The sequence below is a fragment of the Lissotriton helveticus genome, chromosome 4_1, assembly GCF_964261635.1.
Source record: "Lissotriton helveticus chromosome 4_1, aLisHel1.1, whole genome shotgun sequence".
Taxonomy (NCBI): Eukaryota; Metazoa; Chordata; class Amphibia; order Caudata; family Salamandridae; genus Lissotriton; species Lissotriton helveticus.
The window spans coordinates 1757828289-1757849412 of record NC_136063.1 but is presented as its reverse complement, the minus strand read 5'-3'; positions in this window follow the sequence as shown (position 1 = coordinate 1757849412).

Here is a 21124-nt window from a genome sequence, read left to right as displayed (position 1 = left end):
TGTTTTGGGTTTTGCAAATGGTATCAACATCCACGGCCCTAGAACAAATCCTATAGCACCGAAGTTGAAGGTAGCTAATGTTAAGCCGTAGACTTCATAACATGTTAGAATATTCATACACATGTGTAAAAATGTGCACACTGTTTAAAATGGCGATTGAAATGAAATGAAGCTTCGGTGAACAAGCCTGCTGGTCAGGTGAAACGCGTCCGAGGGCTGTCTAAAAATAAAATTCTTTGGCCAGCACACAGTCTCGTCACCTTGTGGTTTTACTACTTGAGAGATGGAGTGTTGTAAGGACCCGACTTCGGAGGTCTTTTATTGGACGAGACACCAGCTGGTTTGGCAGGTGGCAGCTTCAGTCCGGAGTGAGGAGGAGTAGAACATGTGTAAAAATATTTATTTTTATTTTGAACGTTTTATAGAGCGCGAACCAGACCCTTTCAGATATCAGAGCGCTTTACAGGCAGTGATGAAAAATTATATAACAAAATAGAGACAAGTCGAAACAAATATACGTGTACATAATGTGCAAACATACATCAAACAAATGAGGTAGATCAGATAAGAGTAACACATTGTGCAAAATAAAACAAAGAGAAGGGTGCTGGCCGAGAGAGCATTGTGCAATGTAGTTTGGCTGTTTGCACCCATATACTAAAAGAACTACCAGTGGAGGTAGTAGAAAAGTCATGGTATCCTTAAGTGATGATCACGTGAATTTTTCCATGAGAATCGCCTTTACTTCCTTTTTCTAAAAATGCAGTAGATGTGATAAGTCTAGTTTCTGGGGGTAGTGCGTTCCAGATCCTAGGAGCCATCCCTGAGAAGGAATGTTTATAAGTTTTCGTCTTATTGAATCTGTGTGGCTTCAATAATAGGTTTTCTGCACTTCTTGTGGATCTATTACCCCAGAGATAGTCAGTTTCTGAGAGAGATAGCTGGGGGTCTTATGATGAATGGCTTTGTGTGTCATGCAGGCTATTTTTAGGTGAATTCTGGCTTCCAGTTAGCGCTGAAAAATAATGTAATCAAGAATGAGTCACACTTACCAACCAGTAAAGTCATCTCCAAACACCCTCTTCCAAAACTGTGATTTAAGGTACAGTGCATGGAGATGTATGAAGTATGCACACTACAAGGATATATTACAACAAGATTTGTGAAGCAGTACCAGTTATCACAGATAGCTTGCACATGAGTAGCATATATTTGTTTCCTGTAAAGATGTGGAGTGGCAGCAGGTGGAACCAAGTTGACCTGTGAACAGTCAATTGCACCCAGGTCATGTGCAAATTAAACTGATTTGCAACATTCGTATTTGATTTGTCTCTGTTCCTGTCCAGGTTTAACAAAATGAGAGGAGTTAGGGCATTATTTAGATGATACCTTGCAAGACATGTGAAGAAAATGTAGACAGTGAACTCTTAGCAACACCACTCATTGCAGCACATTTACTCTGAAATGAATCAGAGCCTAGCACATATACTCCCATTATTATTTTTACATTCAGTGGTATAGCTTGTGATCTACCTTTTTTGATTCATGGGATGGTCACATTTGATCTATGACAGCTATAATTGCATCCCTGCGTAGGCTACATGTCATAATATCTTCTTCTAGACGTTCAAAGAGAGAAATTTTCTGCTTAAAGATTTTTTCCTCTGATATTTTCATCTAATTGTCAAGCCAAGTAGAAGCTGTTGGTGTCTGTTTGGGATACAATGATATGCTACATTGTGTTGTTTTTGCTAAATGCTCCCATGAACAGCCCTAATGTAAGCCCAGGCTTGAACATACACTATTCTTTCACTTCCTTTGCTTCATGTGACTTTGCATCACATTTTCGAATAGATTTTCAATCAGTCAGCAGTTGTAGGGTGCAGGACTGTCACTACTGGGGGTATCTGGGTGCTGGGCTGTGGGGCTCCGTCGAAAAGTCAAGTCTTGAGGAAATGCCAGGAAGAGGGAAGAAACAAGCAGAAAAAGGCAAAACACATAGCAGAAAAACGAGCAAGCAGAAAAGGCAAAACTGAGGGCAAAAATGAGCAGAAAAGGTAAAACAGAGGTCCGAACAATAAGCAGAAAACAGCAAGACAGAGGATAGAAAACCAAGCAGAAAAGGCAAAACAGAGCAAGAAACAAGCGGAGGAGGAATCAGCAGAGGGCAGCAGGTAGACAGGAAGCATAGGGTAGTGGACTGTGGGCAAGCTGGACAGACAAACTGTCACAGTGGGATCTGGCAAGAGGACCTGCTCAATGTTGTCATGCTGCAGCATCCATTAAGTAGGTCCTGGGGGCAATTGTGGGGTGGTAGAAGGAGCTAAACATCAGGAGGAGGGAAAAGGCAGGGAGAGGGAAGAAACTAGCAAAACAATGCAAAAGAGGGTCACTTAAAAGGTGGAAAACGAAAAAAGAGTGCAGTACAATGAGCAGAAAGGGCAAAACAGAGTAGAAGAGGGCAAGACAGAAGACAGACAAATGAGGGCAAAAACATTAGCAGAAACAGCAAAACCGGGCAAAAGAGGGCAAAACAGAGGGTAGTAAAACAAGCAGAGAAATGAAAAGAAAATGCAAAACAGAGGGCAGAAAAAAGTACAACAGAGGGCAGAAAAAGAAGCAAAATATCAAAGCAGAGAGCAGAAAACCAAGCAAAAATTGCAAAACAGAGCAGAAGAGGCAAAACCAGAGGGCAGAAAAGGGAGGGAGCTGAAAAGGCAAAATATATAGCTGAAACATGAAAGCCAAACAGAGGGCAGAAAAACAATCAGAAAAGGCAAAACTGAGGGCAAACAATGAGCAGAAAAGACAAAACAGGTGGCAGAAAAATTAGTAGGAAAGACAAAACAAAGGGCAGAAAATTGAGCAGAGAAAGCAAAACAGATAGCAGAAAAGCAAATGGAAAGGGTAAAACAGAGAGCAGGATAACAGGCAAAAAAGGCAAAACAGACAGCAGAAAAATGAGCAAAAAAGTCAAAACAGAAGGCAGAAAAATATGTAGGAAAGGCAAAACAGATGGCAGAAAAAGGCAAAAGCAAGGGTAGACAAATGACCAAAAAAGGCAAATCAGAGCAAGACACGATCAACATAGGTACAACAGAGTGCTGCAGGTAGACAAGGAGCAGAGTGTAGTGGACTTGCGGACAAGCAGGACTAGAGAACTGTCGCAGGGGAAACTAGCAGGAGGACCTGCACTGCTTTTTAGTACTTTTTGTACAATATCAGCGCAAACAAATACACAATGCATATTTTAATTAATGCTTTTTGAGCAACGAAAAAAAAGATCTGACTGTAGGAAATAGCTATGGTCTGTGTGGTATATCCCCTAACATTTGCCCTATCTGATTTTTCTGGCTGTAGAACTCTATGCACTTTACTCCTGCTAACTTATCATAAAGTTCCTATGCTCCTTCTTTTAACATGGTTTAATTCAAATATTCTTAAATTGCATATTTAACTTACTTATAAGTCCATAGTGTATGGTACAGGGTCTACCCAGGTACTGTAATATAAATGCCAAGGCAGCACCCATTGTACCATTCACTACAGTGGAAGTGCAAACGAGGCTTCAGGCCTACCATTGTAGCCTAACTGCAACAGTGACAGGTCAAAATTGTTATTTTAAATATGATTTAGCTATCTCTGAGTAGTCCTTACAGCCTATAAGGCAGGGTGCATGGGATATAAATGTATGGCATGTAGAAAGATAATTCTAAAATAATGTTAAACATGCTCTTACAGTGACTAGCACCTTAAAGCTATTTTCACCGTAGCAAGGCTAGCTGTTCCATTGAGGAACACTGGAATGCATTATTAAATGTAATATTATTATCTTTGGCTGGGAAACAAATAAAAACCTCATTCAAGAAACCTTTGTACTATTTATTAGAAATCCAATTCACTGGTAAATGAGAGCTTTAGTAAATATTAATGAAAATGTAGTCTTATAAAGTTATATTTTCAATGACTGAAGTCTCTGTAGGCTAATTTGTATTATCCTCCAGCTGTAACCCTCTGAGTGCTCAAGCCCTGAATGTGGTTTGAAAACTGCTCCAGGAACAGAGGCAAAGGCTTTGGTGTGGGATGGTATTTTTTGTTCCTCTGGTAGGATGATCATTCGAGTAAATCCCTGAAATGTGATTTACTTCAAAGGTTCCTCCCCTGTCATAGGCAGGTGTCAGATGACACAAGGACAGGCCCATTTTTCAATCCCCTAATCAGCCAGACATTTATCCCAGTAGGGAGGGAGGAGCCCTCAGAACTGGTTTAAAGTGACCATAATGGAGGGGTTGTTCATTTCCCTGCCCCCACCTCTGGGGTGGGCACACTGGCTCTGCACAACTGTTTTTGATTTAGGCACCATGAAGCACTATGGATTGGTTGCAGTAGGACATACAGGAATGCTGCAAAAGTGGATAGGTTAACCCCTGTTAACTATTACTCCATTCTATAGGAGCAGGTCAGGTCTCATCCCCATTCACTAGCTGGTTCTAGGCATAAATGTGGCATCCCCAGTACCGTCCTAAGACAGTACTTGACCTGAGAAAGATCAGAAGACAACTGAATCTGCTGTCTGTGATCCAAAAATAGACATAGAGCACAGAAAGATCACTGTGCAGGCCTTAGTTGGTTCTAGATTGGACTACGCTAATGTCCTGTACAGTGGTCTGCCGGACTATCTTGTTCAGCGGCTGCAGGTTGTGCAGAACGCTGCAGCTCGCGCTATTTTCGGCCTTCATAGGCGAGTAGGAGCTTCCGGTTTGTTGCAGTCGCTCCATTGGCTGCCCATCCGGAAGCGGATTATGTTTAAAGTTCTGACGTTGGCGCATAAAGCGCTTTTTGACGTGGGCGCGAAGTACCTTCAACGCAGGCTCACCTTTTACCGCCCGGCCAGATCTTTGCACTCGGAATCTCTGTTCTTGGCCGTTGTTCCTCGAATTAGGAAGGCACGCACTGGGGGGCGCTCCTTTAGTCTGAGAGCCCCTCAGTTGTGGAACACACTGCCTTTGGCCCTACGGTCCTCCTCTAATCTGCTTCACTTCAGGAAGAGCCTGAAGACCTGGCTTTTTAACCTTTAGTATCTCTACTGTTTTTTCTTTGTTTCAGTTGTTCGCTGTATGGTGTTATGTTTTTTATTTTGAGCTGCCTCGATAAAGCGCCGGGACACTCCTGTGGAGTAGCCGTGCGCTATAAAAATAAATGTATAACATAACATAACATAACATAGGCAGACTTGACATGCTCTTGTATCCAAGACAAATAAGAGGCCTCGAAGAGTCATATGGTTGATCTCTTGTTCAGGCTTCAGTGATACAAGAAGCTACAGGAGTTCTTTCATGCAACAGTGACAAGCATTAAACCAGTGAGATGTGAATCTGTGGAAATACAAAGCAAGAACTCCACTGCACTTGCTGTTTGAGACCTGTGAGTTAGACTGAAGGCCTGGATCTGCTCTCACTTGTACCCAGGACAAAGAAATTGATTTCAAGGGTGAGTTGGCTGGCCTCCGGCGTAACAACATGGTCACAACAAGCTGCCAGAGGTATTTTCCCCAACCTTTCTGATTGATGTTCCTGAGCTCCTGCATGCTTGCCTGTAGCAGTCTGGACTTCTCCTGGGATTAATAAACCTTTCTGATTCCAAAGACCTTTGAAGGAATGGGGCAATCGTACTGATTCGATACGGCCAAGGTGTGTTGCCACTGTGCAGAAGATTCAGTTTTCTCCCTCTCTTATGTTTTTCATGACAGCAAATCCTTTGAAGTGCAACCTTGAGGAGACTATATCCTGACTTACGGATCCCCGTCAGCTACAGCCTCAATCCTTGCCCCGCTATATCAATACAAACTCCAGAAAAGTGACCAACTACGAACAAGGAGTTTATTTTACACTTTTGGCTAAGTGGGCTTTTTGTACCATGTATAATTCACAATAATTATATACGCAAAATACAGTTCCCTGGTTCAAACAAAAAAATAAGAAAGAACGTAAAGAAAACAGCAAACATTGAAAGTACTTTAACATGATCAGCTGACATAAGATTGAATCCAAATATAACAACATGCCTTCACCTAAGCAGCTTTTTTTTCATTTTGCTTAAAAAAACTCCTCAGATTGTGATTTGGCTGTAGTTTCTTTGTGCAAGGAGTCTTTATTTTTTACTTTTTTTTCAAGACGACGGAAGTACCCCTGAGTCTCCACTGTCCTGTTCCTGACCAGCAGACTCCTCCCAGTGATTTGTCCATGTGCTGTTCAATTTCATTTGGATTTGTAGCTGGAAGAATCCCTTTTTGTGTGTGTCTGCTGCATCATATCATTGGATTGGATTTGAGGAGTTTTGGATTTGAGATTTTCCAAGTAAGTTGGATAATTGGTGTACTTGTTTGTTTGATTGGGGCATGTTTGTAGCTAAATTTTGGGGGAATTTTCATCGTTTTTAAAATGTATTGTTGTGGGTGGCCTGTAGTTTCAGTAGGGGCCTAGTTGTTTTTCTTTGATTGTAATTTCAGCCAGTAGTCCCAGAGGTACTCCTGGGTGCATGAAACAACTATTTATGTGGTGTCTGTTGAATTTAAACATAATTTAGGGCATAGATGACATTGGATTGAAATGCTAAATGTGCTTTTTGGGGTGTATTTCACTTTTTGGGTGTGTGTTAATAAATAAACACCTTTGTTGGATGTGTGTGTGTGCTTGTTGTGTAACTTTCCAACCTTTCTTAGCTCTGCGGATTTTAGTTTGTGCATTTTTATATTAAATCTGTGTTGTTTAGCAGGCCTCCTTTGTCTGGCCATATATAGGTCTGCTGGAGTTTATTGTTTTCCATGGCCTGCTGTGACTGTGAGTGACCATGTGGCTGGGGACCATTTTGTGGTGTTAGTTTAGTAGTGTGCTGCTTTTTCCATATAGGCCTCCATGTCTTTCCTTTGTTCTTCTTGGCTTATGCGTCTTGTTGTTGTGGCCTGGCCAAGTGGGTGGCAACCATTTTGTGAAGGCAGGCAGTGTGCCTTTGCCATAGGCTTGATTTGTCTGGCTTCCATTTCTTTTTGTTGAGGGTGGCTAGCGGCCATTTTGTGGAACCATCCAGGCACTTTGCATTTGCCATAGGCCTGCATTGTCTGTCTTTAGTTTCTTGGTATTGTGGGTGGCCTGGCCATGTGGTGGCAGCCGTTTTGTGGGACCAGCCACTGTGCTTTTGCCATATACCTACAAGCTTGTGGCCTAGTCTGCCAGTAGGCCCAGAGGTACTCATCATGGGTGCATGAAAAAACTTTTTCTAAGTTGTCTGTTGAATTTAAACATCATTCAGGGGATGGATGGCATTGGATTGAATTGCAAAATGTGTTTTTTAGAGTGGTATTTCAGTTTTTTGGTCTGTTTTAAATAAATAGGCCTTTTCAGGCAGTAGGTGACGCTGGGCTTTCAGCTCGCGGACTTCTGGCAACTCCGCACTGTGCGACAACGCGGACTTACACTTTTTTTCTTCTTTGCACGCTCAATATGCGTTGTCGCGCATGTGGTAACAACTTTTCATGAAGATCGCAATGCCGAACGCGCAGAATTTGCAATCTGGCAAGAATATCTCTCGAGCAGCATAAAACATTCTCGAAAATTATGATTTTGGTCATTTTGCTCCAAAAACTGTTTTTAAAGAGGAAGGAAGTTCCCCAGAGTCTCCAACTTCCTGTTCCTGTCCATTGTCTTCCCTTTCTTGTTATTGTGGGAGGCATGGCCGTGTGGGTGGTGGCCATTTTGTTAAGCCAGGCATTGTGCTTTTGCCATAGTCCTGCATTGTCTGTCTTCTCTTCCTTTTCTTGCTGTTGTGGGTGGCTTAGCCATGTGGTGGCGACCATTTTGTGGGACAAACCAATGTGCTTTTGCCATAGGCTTCCAAGCTTGTGGCCTAGTCTGCCAGTAGGCCAAGAGGTACTCATCATGGGTGCATGAAACAACTGTTTCTATGTTGTCTGTTCAATTTAAACATCATTTAGGGCATGGAGACAATTGGATTGAATTGAAAATTTTGTTTTTTTGGGTGGTTCACTCTTTTCGTGTGTGTTAGGCCTTTTCAGGCAGTAGGCCCAGAGGTTCTCATGGGTGCATGAAACAACCGTTTCTGTGGTGTCTGTTGAATTTAAACATCATTTATGCCATGGATGTCATTGGATTGAATTGAAAAATTTGTTTTTTGGGGTGTAGTTCACTTTTTGGGTGTGTGTTAAATGGGTGTTGGGTTAGTGTACCTTTGTTGCATGTGTATGTCTTGTTGTTGTGATTGTTGTGTAACTTTCCAACCTTTAGCCATGTGGATTTTCGTTTTGACATTAAAGCTGTGTTGTTTAACAGGCATCCTTTGTCTGGCCATATAGGCCTGCTTGAGTTCATTGTTTTCCGGGCCTTGTGCCTGTGATGAGTGACCATGTGGCTGGGGGTCATGTTGTGGTGGTAGTTAGTAGTGTGCTGTTTCTGCCACATAGGTCTGCGTGTCTTTCCATTGTTCCTCTTGGCTTACTGCTTCTCTCCCCTTTGCCAACTGCAGGTCCCTGATGCTGCATCTATCTCACGTGATGCACAAATTAAGGCCAAACAGGTTCCACCACATATGAATTTTTGTTTTTGTTCTTTGCTATTCTTAGTCTTCCAGAGTGTACACAGTACACTAGTAGTAATTTAAGCACAACAAATTCAATGTTTGACTAATGTTCTCCGGGTTTTTTGCTTTGAGATGCACAAAAGACTGAGGAGGAGGTGTCTATCATTATTGCCAGTTGTACTGCCAGACAGACGTCCTGCTGTTGTACACGATGTGACGTGTGACCTGACCAGACATCTCTGCAACTTGTGCAACTGAGTGGTACTGACATCTGAAGTACATGGGCCCAAAGAAAGCAGGTACCAGTTCCTCCAAGACCAAGAAAGTTGCTTTTGGGTAGAAGGAACTCAACCACCTCCGATGCATACTACAGAACACCCGTTCCGGACGCAAGCATGTTGTCGAGCTCTGGGACCTGCTAGACACAACATCCCTGGACGTCACCTTCCTGACAGAGACCTGGTTTAACAAAGCCCTGCACCTGACATCGCCATAGCCTTCCCAGATGTCTACAAGATCACCCACAGAGACCTCACCAACAGAGTCGGAGGAGGAATCGTAATGGTCCACAAGAACAGCATCAGGGTGTCGACTATCACCAATGACGCGCTCAGCACCGCCGAATACATGCATTTCCAGATCTACACAGACCCTAACTCCACCATCAGAGGCTCCCTCGTATACTGACTCCCTCGCCAGCTTGATCAGCACGCACGCCCTGACCTCCATCGACTATATCCTCCTCGGAGACCTGAACTTTCACCTTGAGAACAACAACGACAACAACTCCACAACCCTGATGGATAACCTCGCCAAACTTGGACTAAAGCAACTCGTCACAACGCCCACCCACTCCGCCGGCCACACGCTCGACCCCGTTTTCTCCTCAAGCCCACATGTCTCCATCAGACACACCACCGAACTCCTCTGGACCGACCACCGCTGCATCCACTTTGCCTTCCAGAAGTTCACCACACACCACCGCACCAAACAGATCCCCCACCACTGCTGGAACAAAATCTCCAAAGACCAACTACACGCAAACCTTGCTCTCAGCCCACCCACCGAACCCTCCAACACCGACGACGCTGACCACAGCCTCAGATGCTTAATCAAGGACTGTGCCAATATCATCGCCCCGCTGAAGAAACGCCCCTACAGGGACACCAGCAAGAGGGCAAGCTGGTTCACCCCAGAATTCCTAGCCTCCAAGCAAGCCTGCCGGAAACTAGAGAAGAAATGGCACAGTGCAGAAACTCCAGACAGCCACGCAGCACACAAGGACGCCATCCGCAACCACCATCACCTCATCAGGGCGGCCAAGAGGACCTCCTTCAAAGACTGCCTCGACAACAATGCACACAATAGCAAGGAGCCCTTCAACATCGTGAAGGAACTCTCCAACACCAACGACATCCCGCTGTCGCAAGTCCAGTGCGACTCCCTCGCCACCTTCTTCCACTGCAAGATAGCAGACATGCACCACAGCTTCAACACCCAGACAGCCCCAACAGACAGCAACACAATAGACCCTCCGCACACTATCGACCACAACTCCCTGCTAGTCTGGGCCAGCGTGAGCATCGATGACACCATCAAGACCATGCTCACAATCCACTACGGCTCTCCGTCAGACCGATTACCGCACTAAATCTTCAACAGAGCAAGCAGCTCCATCGCACCCCACCTGCACATTGTCATCAATCTCTCCCTCAAGACTGCAACCTTCCCAGAGATCTGGAAACAGGCCGAGATCAACGCCCTACTCAAAATACCTAAGGCAGATCCAGTAGACCTCAAGAACTCCGGCCCATCTCTCTGCCTCCCTTCCTGGCCAAGGTCATCGAGAAAACCGTCAACAGACAGCTAACCCAATACCTCGGAGAAAAGAGAATCCCGGACCCTTCCCAGTCAGGGTTCTGCAGCAACCACAGCACTGAGACTGCCCTCATCGCCGCCACCGATGACATCAGGACCCTACTGGACAATGGCGAGGCCACAGTACTCATCCTCTTAGACCTCTCTGCCGCATTCAACACCGTCTGCCACCGCACACTACGCACATGTCTCTATGCCGCAGGGATCCGAGAGAAGGCTCTGGATTGGACCACCTCCTTCCTCTCTGGCAGAACACAGAGCGTCCACCTCCCCCATTCCATTCCAAAGCCACCCAGAACATCTATGGCGTACCCCAGGGATCCTCCCTTAGCCCGACGCTGTTCAACATTTACATGGCCCCGCTCATACACGTAGCCTGACAGCACAAACTCAACATAATCTCCTACGCCGATGACACTCAGCTGATCCTCTCCCTCGCCAAGGACCCCATGAGCGCCAAAGCCAACCTCCACGAAGGAATGAAGGCCTTCGCCGACTGGATGAAGACCAGCCGTCTGAAGCTGAACTCGGACAAGAACGAGATCCTCATCCTCAGCTCCAACCCTTCAGCCTGGGACGACTCCTGGTGGCCGACGGCACTGGGGGCAGCCCCGACACCCACCGACAATGCACGCAACCTGAGAATCATCCTCGATTCAATGCTCTCAATGACCAAGCAAGTCAATGCCGTCTCCTCCTCCTGCTTCAACACCCTCCGCATGCTACGCAAGATCTACAGATGGATCCCAAGAGATACAAAAAAAAAAGTCATCCAGGCCCTCGTCAGCAGCAGACTCGACTACAGAAATGCCCTCTACACGGGAGCCGCGACCAAGCTCGTCAAACGACTACCACGCTTCCAAAACGCCTCAGTATGACTGATCCTCGATGTACCACGCCTCGGCCACATCACCCCCTCCTGAGAAACCTACACTGACTCCCCGTCAACATAAGAATATCCTGCAAGCTCCTTACCCATGCACACAAGACACTCCACAAGACCGACCCAGCCTACCTCAAAAGACGGCTCTCCTTCTACATCCCCAACCGCCAACTACGCTCCGCCAACTTCTCACTCGCCACTGTCCCATGCGCCCAAAGAACAACCACTGGTGGGAGATGCTTCTCCTACCTCGCCGCCAAGACATGGAACACCCTCCCACTGAGCCTATGGCAGACCCAAGACCTGCTGACCTTCAGGAGGATACTTAAGACCTGGCTGTTCAACCAGTAGTGCCCCCCGCACCTTGAGACCCTCGCCGGTATGTAGTGAACTTTACAAATGATTGATTGAAGTAACAGAAGAAGGAAGTGACACATAAGTCTGGTGTTTGGTCCCAAACTTTTTTGGGGAAAACAAAAATTACGCCTGCAGCAGCGGTGTCCGGGGGGCAAGCTGGGGACAGCACCTCTGCATCAGTGGGACAAACCCACCAACCCAGGCCCAAGCACATGAGTGTGGAAGAGGTAGCCAGCCTAATGGTGCAAACCAGTGATGCTGAGCCAGAGATAAACGTATCACTATGTCAAAGTAGTTCCCGATCAACACAGGAGGAAACAAAGCAGATGAGTGGTCAACAACAGCTGCAACCACCGCCCACAATGGTAGTTGTTCCTCTCGAAGTAGGGGCAGTTCCGGATATTGAGCCTCATGCAGTGGAAGAAGAAGAGGAAGAGACTCAGGAAGATCCATTGTCTTCCACATACCCAGCAAGGAAAAGGAGGGTTAGTCCATTGATTTCTTCGCCAAGCCCCCTTTCTGATGATCTAGATTCCAATTGGGAGTCACAACCTGACCCTGAGAGGGAGAAACATCGCAAGACCAGGCTAGGGAAAAGGAAGGTTCCAGAAACCCTTACACTTATGGAGGTTGATGTACAACAGCAAGATTATGATGAGCCAGTCATCATGGACATTACTCCCGCCCGCGTGCAGACCGACATTACCACATCCCAAATTGCTCTGAGGGATGTGGCACGGATAACACCAACACAGGTAACACCAACACTACCTAAAGCTTCAATATTTCCATTAAAAAAGGCCCGGCAGTGACCTACATCCAGCATCCAGCAAAACCACTACCTCCGTTGAAGTAGATAGTGGTACTTGTACTGCAACTTGATCAACTAGGAGGACCACCTTCGCAGCATAAAAACTGCAGCCATTGCTGTTGGTTGGGATAAACGTGTAGAAGATCCAATCACGGTGGAAGAGGAAGAAAAGGGAGACATTCTCTCTGGTAGTGGTACACAAAGTAGCCCTGTCCCCAGCATTGTAGTGGTACCTCCCACATCCTCTGCAACATCTCAGTGGCACAAGAGTAAGAGTCAGTCCGAGACACCAAGGAGTACCGCAATTAAAAGAAAGTGTGTTGTTGAGCCTAACAGAAAAGAAAACCATGCAGCCTACCATTATCAGCATGTTTACTAGGGTGGGGGCAGTATGAAAGCAACCACCCAATAGCACGTTTTTACAATGCAAAGCTGGCTAAAATGTTAGCACTGAACCTTCTCCCTTTTTCTTTTGTTGAAGGAGTGGGTTTTCTGGAATTTGTGACAGCCATCTGCCCAAAATGGCAGATTTGCAGCCGTAAATATTTCGCCAGAGTTGCTGTTCCAGCACCACATCACAACATGCTGGAATTGCTTGGAAAAGTCTTGAAGCAGAGTGCTGCCCAGAGTATCCACCTGACAACAGACATGTGGACCAGTTGCCAAGCCACTGATTACATGTGCATCACTGCACACTGGATCTCTTTTGTGGCGGTGAGAGAAAATATATCTGCCGGTGTTGACGCAGCTGAGATTTTTCATGCTACTCGCAAACATGCAACTGTAGCCATGTTTGCCAAGGAGAAATCTCATACTGCTGAAAACATTTTGGATAACAGCAAGGTTTTTGAGTGGCTGTGCCCAAGAGGGCTGAACATTGGTTTTGATGTCACGTACAATGGCAGTAATGTAGTTAGGGCCATGAAAGATGGTGGCTATTTCAGGGATCTGTGTTTGGCACAATGCATTAACATTGTTGTTCAAGACTTTCTGAAAAATAAATAGAAAGTCAGCAACTTACTGGCCACATGCATGACAATATGCACACATTTCAGCCATTCTTTTAAACCCGGAAGAAGCTGAGGGTCATTCAATGTGGGCATAAAATGCCAGTCAGTAAGTAGGACAAGGAACGAGAAGAACGAGAACATGGGGCTATACTTTGAACAAATCCCATTAAGAACAGGAGGGAAGAAGCTAGGAAAAAGGCCGCCCCAAAACAGGTCACAAATACTGCAAGGATTTGCCAAATGCCAGAACCTGAAAGCAATAGGAACAAATGACCTAAGGGTAGGGGGCTTCAGACAAGTAAGAGAAGGGAAGGAGGTCACAAGAATCACACTTTATTCCAATCTGGTAAAAGCTATGATCAAGAAAGCAGCGAAGGAACTCTAGAAGGAGGGAATTAGACTGCTAGATGAGTATGAGGTGTTTACAGAGTTAGATGGGAAAGGCGGGCAGGGAAGAAACTTCCTAAAAAATCACGCAGGGTCAGGAAAGAGACAGGTCATGCTTTGTGATCTTGAGGAAGAGGATGGAGCACCGCTAGGAAAAATCCAAATAGTAGCAAATAATTCAAACATTGACCATTGGAGGGGAAATTGGAGTAGTGAATCTGGACAGGCAGACCACGCAGTGAAAGTCACGGAAGAACAGGGGGAGGAAGGATAGCTAGATGACATCGAATAGGTAAAAGGTCAACCGCATAGCATAAGATTAGTCTCCTGGAATGTAAATGGGCTAGGAAATGAGGACAAACACAAATGCATAAGGGAGCTGGGGGAAAATACAGAGATTGTATGTATGCAGGAGACCTGGCTATGTGGTGAGACCCCAACTTTCGATGGATTCTGCCAACTAAACCGATTAGCCAAGAAGTGTAGATTTGGGCGACCTGCGGGGGGAATAATGACCCTTGTGTCTACAAAAATAACAAAAAAAGTAATTGGATTACCGGTGAAATGTAAATGGCTGTTGGTCTGTAGAATACTGGTGTCAGGATGCATAAATATTAACACAGTCTTGATTATAAATGTGTATATGCAATGGGCCACCACGGGGCTATACTGGGAGGAAATGGCGCTGTTTAAAGAGGATATGGACTTGATGTGTGAGACATACTGCGAGAAAATAATTATACTACTTGGTGATTTCAATCATAAATTGCATCCTAAGAATATCGATTGCTGTTGCCAAGATATATTAGAGGCCTATGAAATACCTCAAGCTACTTTTCCATCATGTATAATAGGAGTAAAGAATAAGCAGTTGACGAATTACTTAGGTGCGAAAAATCTCTTCTGCTTAAACGGAAGAAGCGAGTTAGACTGTCCCGCAAAAAGAACATTTAAATTGGGTGCTCAAACTTTGCCCGATTGACTACATCTATTTGACCCTTTGGAACTTCCATCGATCCTCTGGGTTTAGGATAATAAATAAAGAAGGAAGTGATCACAACATGTTGGCTTTAGAGGTCCCCGGGGTTCAACTAGTACCTTGTTCATTAGTCTTGAAACAACAGATGGAGTACCCCAGACATTGTACAACCAGGCTAACGGAAGAATATGTCTCAAGATTAATACATTTACAACAACATCTGGACCTTGAGACTGCGAGTGGACAAACTCTCGAGTGGTACACAAGTAAAATCGAGGAGGTAGTCCAAATACTCAGTAAGGGACTAAAGGCTAGAAACGGTGGAAATAACAAAACTAACCAGGGTAATAGGAAGATGGGGAAAGTAACTGGGTGGTTTACAAGGGGATGCCATGAGAAAAAAGGAGAAATTAGGAGGATGGCACGCCGTAACTCCAGAAAAAAGGACCAGGTTAGTAGAAAAGCATTAGAAGTCCTAAAAAGAGAGTATAATATGTTAACTAGGAAAGTCAAAAGAGAATTCAAAGAAGGGTGCTGGTTGAAACTACTTGAGACGATAGAAACAAAGAACCTACGCCAGTTTTGGAAACTAGTGCACTCAGCAGCAGACTGCCAGCCAGGGGCAATGAATTGCATAGTGGAGGAAGCAGCTTGGGAGGAATATTTTCATGACTTATATAGCCCAGGGACAGAGCGGGATGAGAATCTGTACACAGATTGGAGCGGTCTGGTAATAGATATGAAACCTGATTTCTCAGTCACAGAGGTTAGAAAAACGCTAATGGGCTTGAACCTCACGAGAGCAGCAGGCCCTGATAACCTCCCAGCATTGATAATTAAAAGTAATCCATACTGGTGGGCTAAATTCTTCACAAACATGTTCCAAATTATTCTTGATACTGGAAAATTCCCAGATACCTGGAAAGGGGCAATAATACAGCCCATACACAAGAAAGGGGACATGCATAGCCCAAAAAACTGTAGGTTAATTAATTTATTGTACATTGGGGAGAAGATCTTTGCTAAAATGCAAACTAAAAAACTGTGTAGAAGCCAACCAAATCATCCCAGTAGAACAGGGGGTTTTTAAAAAAGGGCACTCCACGGTGGACCACTGTTATGCATTGTGGGCTTTGGCGCGGAAGTCGATAGAATAAAGGGGGAGTTTGTGGTGTTGCTTTGTCGACTTCCGCGCAGCCTTTGACTCTGTGGACAGGGGGAAACTCTGGAAGTGTCTGATTAAATACAATATCCCTCAAATCTATTAGAAATAATAAAAGATCTACATAAAGGGAACTGGGCCCAAGTAATAAAAGACACCCAGGGGGCATTCACAAAGAAGGTAGTCATAGGGAACGGGCTAAGACAGGGCTGCGTCCTGGCCCCACTTCTTTTTTCTATCTTCCTAGCAGATTTACCAGCAGTACTGGAGGTGGGAAAAAGTGCCAGCCCCAGAATGAGTGGCAGAAAGATCGCATGCCTGCTGTATGCAGATGATTTGGTTATTACTGATCAGACCGAATTAGGGCTGCAGAGGAAATTAAATGCTTTTAGTGAATACTGCAAGAATAAACGGTTAACCGTAAATATGGATAAAACTAAGGTCATGTGTTTTGGGAAAGGGTCAAAGAGCTTTTGCTGGTACCTTGATAAAACCAAACTAGAAATAGTAAAAGAATATAAATATCTGGGCCTATTGTTCAAGTCTAGTTTAAAATGGAACACACATTTGGAAAATCAGAAGGCAAAGGTTTCAGCATCCATCTGTGGTTTAAAAAAATGTAATAAAAACTTTTGCGATAGGTCACACAAACCCATGTTGGAAGCCTTTACAGCCATAGTTCCCCCACAAGTATTATACGGAGCAGAGGTCCTCCTCTTTAGTGGGAAAGGCGACTGGTACCGGGAAGAAAGTAAGGCCTTAAAAATGCTTCTGTCCCTACCAAAGTCTGCAGTGGTGCAGGCGATCAGGCTTGAAACAGGAATGATAGGGTGGAATACCCAGGCCAAAATGCAAGTGGCCAGATTCTGGAAACGCCAGTCGCAGGGGAAGACCAAAAGGTCTCACATTTGTGTAGCAAGGAGATCCGACAAAGCAGACTAAGATGGGCAACAGAGGCAAAAAAGAAAATAACGGAAATAATATGTTGCCTAAAGGTGGGGGTAACCCAAAACCCCGTAGAGGTTAACTTCACGAAAAGCTCTTTAAGAGCACAAGGAAGGGAACTCTCTAGAGCACAAGACTTAATATATGTAAGAAATAAAAAATCTGTCAATAACATGATAGAGGTATGGGATGCCGGCGTGGGTTATCCTTACCTGGAAGCCCTGCCGAACTATAGATTTAGGTGGGACATCTTAAAAATGAGAATTGGCATAATCCCCTGGCCTTTGGAGGGGAGATCGATGAAGGAAATGATGCACCCTGATGGTACTTGTAAATGTGGACTAGGGACCAAGTGCGTAACAGTGCACATATAACTGGATTGTTTCATGAGTATAGAAACGAGGAAACAGTTTCTACGACCCTTATTCATAAAGAATGACATTAGAGAAAGAAAACAAGCAATCGAGCTATTATTAAGAATGGAACATCTAGATATAGCAATTGCGCTTGGGTATTATTTGAAAGGAGTGAACACACTGGTTAGGGATAAACTCAAGTAAAGATAGTAAACTCCCCCTGTAATTTATATTAAGCAATACCGGAAGTATACATTTTGTGTGAGGCAAATTCTAAATGATACGATACAGTACCGCAAATGGTTAAAGATTTGATTTTATGTTTTAGAATGTATATACGTTTTTAAACTTTTTAAAGATTTTAATGACTCTCAGTAATGAATAAAAGTAACAAGGCAGAGGGTATAGAAGGAATGGTAAGATTTTATTAAGGTGTATACTGTCTCTTTTAAGCTGATCTTGTATAGGGCCTGAATTTTATCCGATTGTTTAAAGACTAAGGTCTAAATAAACAAAGTTTTCTCTCTCCCAGTCAAAACACTCATCCAGGAGGTGCCAACACATTGGAACTCATCTTAGATGCTTGATCGTCGTACATACCACTCAATGCTTATGTCATGCAAAGATTAGGGGATCCTACTGTGAGAGTCATGAACGTTGAGATGCGCCAATGATACCTTGTTAAATACCTGACAGAGATGCTACTTCCTTTTGAGGTCTTCACACGTGAAGTTCGTAGGGAGGACTGTACTATGGGCCAAGCTATCCCATTGTTGCACATGCTAGAGCAACAACTGAAGGAGGTGTCTGAAACTTACACAGGTGTGGATGACAAACAAGATGCATATTAGTTTGCCGACTCCCTAGCCGTTCGCTTATCTGAAAATACAAGTATTCAAAATAACATTGTTTCACATCAACATTACATTACTGTCACAATTTTAGATCCACGGTACAAAGTATTTCTAAACAGTAAGGCAGTAATTCCTTTTTCTGAAGTGGAAGTTGACAAGTACAAAACTTTGATAGCCGAGGAAGCCACTGACTTTGAAAACACACGGCTGATAATTAGAGGCCCACCACCCCATGCCAGAACAAATACTACAGGGCATCCAGAGTCAAGTTCTGCTTCAGAGCCTGAGGGCAGTGCGTTTGCCTCCCAGCAGTCACCAACACTACCAATAACATCAACAACAGGATCATCAGCCACAGTACAATCGGCAACTTATTGATTTTTATGGCATGGGTATGGTAAGTCCAGTGCTGATGCAAAGGCAAAAGAGGCCGAGCACATTGGAGCACCCCTGAGCATTGAGCGGATGGTCCAGGCCTTTCTGGATGACCAAACAGAGATCTTCATGGATCGAAACCCATTGGTGTATTGGTATGGGAAAAGGAGCCAATGGACAGTGCTCAGCAGGCTGACAATAAAGTATCTGGCTTCCCCTGTCGCAAGTGTCTCTTCTGAGCATATTTTCAGTGCTGCTGGTGCCATTGTAACTATGAAAAGGACCAGTCTCTCTCCCAAAAGCGTGGAGAGGTTAACCATGATCAAAATGAATCAGCACTTTATACCACTGGAGTACAAAATACCTGAATCAGAGCAGGAAGAGGAGAGGGACCTAGGTGACGGAAGTAGTGTGTTAGATGACCTACTTCTGGATGAACCACCAGAGTTTGAGGACGAGCTCCTCTTCCCTGACAACTAGGCTTTCAAATTGTTACTTTTTTGTTTCCTTTATTTGTGTATCTGTCTTTCTGGTTCAAATCACAACAAATCCATCACCATCGTCTTCTCTTTTTATTTCCAAATTGGATTTGCACCTCAGTGCATTTAACTGTCCACTTCTCAGATTCCTGCTCCATCTTCCTAACTCACCCTAAATACATTTCCGTCACCCCAGACATTGGATGGAGAATAGTACAAGAAATGTTGCCTCTAACAGTCCCCCCAGCAGAAGTGGTACATGCCTATAGCTATCCTCCTTTTGATTCTGAGCCAAAACTCATCACTGTCAGAAGGCTACCACGGCGCCTCTGCAGGCATCCACAACTCTTTACTGTCAGAAGGCTTTTGCCAGTCAGCAGGCACCCACAGCTCATCACTGTCAGAACAGAAGGTACTTGGCAGAGAAAGACAAGAGTCTTCGAAGAAACTTGCTGACATTTCTGCATAATCAATTGACAAATGACCGCTACCCAGGCTGCAGCCCATCACAACGCTGACCATGTGAACCAACTTCAACTGTGACAAAGTGCAACAGATGAATAAAAAGAAAAACAAAAAAGCGACTAACACTCAAAATAAAAGTAGAGTAATAATGAGGCCACTGCCTTGGTAAAAAAACACACACCTGTCAGAACTAGGCATCTGACAGCCAAAGAAGAGAAGAGCAAGACAGGTAATGATGACATGCATTGGATGCTGACTCTGAGTGATTGCTGTTGTTTGTGTTGATGTTGTGCATGAATTCAAACTGTACAAGTAATGAATCTACCAACTAAAAGTGACTCAAGTGACAGTCAATGCTTCCCTTCTTGTTGTTCAATAACTAAATTGTACTCCTACTACTGCAGGTGCAGGCCAATATCCGATGCATTTTTTTGTATGGAATATGGACTTAATCGGAGTCACTACAGAGCAGACTGAGTTGGAGTTGGACAACACGTACAACACCATGATGATGACCATACTATCTTCCACTCCGAAAGTTGGATTGGAGATGATTGATGGAATAACTGCGTTTCATGGAATGGCATAAAAGGTAAACACAATTCAACAAGAACCACAGCAGACCTACATGTCCGTGTAGTGGTGGAGTCGAGTGTAGTGGTATGACTGACAGGGGTGCATTGATTTAGTCACGTAATTTTGAAAATGCTATGTTGCTGTATATGTGCTTTGTCTGGCTCTGTCAAAATTTAAGCTAAATGGAGGTTGGGTCATGGCCCAGTGCTGTTGGCCTGCTCTGTCCTGTTGTTGTTGCTTAATGCTGTAAACAGAGTAGACATGATGTATCCATGCTGCCTCAGTCTGAAAGTGTTCTTTCTTCTCTTCTTGCACTCCGCTGTAATTGATGCTTTTTTTTATTCATTGATTTTTCAATATCCCTTTTGTTTTTCCATCTACACTTACATGCCGGCCTTTACCCTGTGCTATACAGGGAAAAACAACTCACACTCACACTTACCTTACCAATCCGCATCTACCAGGCAGGCCGTGGCACCAAAGAATTGATGGACGGAGGTCCATGGAAGGGAGGACCAAGAGGAATGCTAAGATGCAACTCCACAATTTGACCCGGATAATACAGTAACTTTAGTATCATTCATCATCTGTTAATTAATTTGCTTCATTTTTTCTCGATCATTACGACTGTGTGTTGTTGTTGTTTGTTTGCTAATTGATCCCTACAACTATTTTTTAATTTTCTTTGCTATCTTTAAAAGTAAGCCCGGTACAACACGTAATTTGGGTCTCTGGGAGAGCAGACAGGCAAGGCAAATTGCATATTAATATACTGCTTTCCTGTACTGTCTAATTGTCTAGTACTAGTTAGTAAGTACTAATCATTAACCATCAAGTTATCTTTATCATGCATGCATGCATTTCCTTTTTCTCCCATTATAGAAGCATTGGATAAGATGGTTGTCTGCCAAGATTGTGTTTTGCTTTTGTTGTGTCCATGCTAACGTACTGTTTTTCTTTTTCAAACCTTTTCCCAAACCCCCCTTCCCATCCATTCATCAAACCCTAACCCTCT